Consider the following 350-nt stretch of genomic DNA (forward strand, 5'->3'; position numbering starts at 1 on the left):
GAGGCGGGCGCACCCCAGAACCAGGCAGCCTAACTGCAGCGGCCGGCCCGCACATTCCCTGGGGCCACGTGGGGAAACTCTGAGTCTACCTGCGGGAGACTAGTGCCCCTGGCCACACATTCTTCTGTGCATACTGCTCCAAAGTGCCTCTTTTCTGCCTCTCCCAAACTGTGCTTGCTGCCCAGCTTTCAGCTCAAACTCCTTTTAGGGTGGAGGGAGCTGCTTGACCCCCAACCCCCTCCTCAGAGGCAGAGGGGGCTCACCCAAGATGTCACCCCTCTGTCCCCCTGTCGCCCTGCGGTGCCGGTACCTGCTCGGGAGCAGCGTGCTGCAGAGCCGGACCAGCCCAG

The 350-nt window shown here is 63.7% G+C and overlaps 1 protein-coding gene across 1 annotated transcript in view; it reads right to left on the reverse strand.

Annotated features, from left to right (window-relative positions):
• Positions 1–350, reverse strand: part of PCSK7 (proprotein convertase subtilisin/kexin type 7) — a gene marked incomplete at its 5' end in the record, with an annotated part of 15,162 nt that overhangs the window by 2,845 nt on the left and 11,967 nt on the right. The gene's annotated exons all lie outside the window — the stretch shown is intronic.

This window comes from Fulmarus glacialis, unplaced genomic scaffold (assembly GCF_000690835.1).
Source record: "Fulmarus glacialis isolate BGI_N327 unplaced genomic scaffold, ASM69083v1 scaffold17888, whole genome shotgun sequence".
In the NCBI taxonomy this organism is placed as follows: domain Eukaryota; kingdom Metazoa; phylum Chordata; class Aves; order Procellariiformes; family Procellariidae; genus Fulmarus; species Fulmarus glacialis.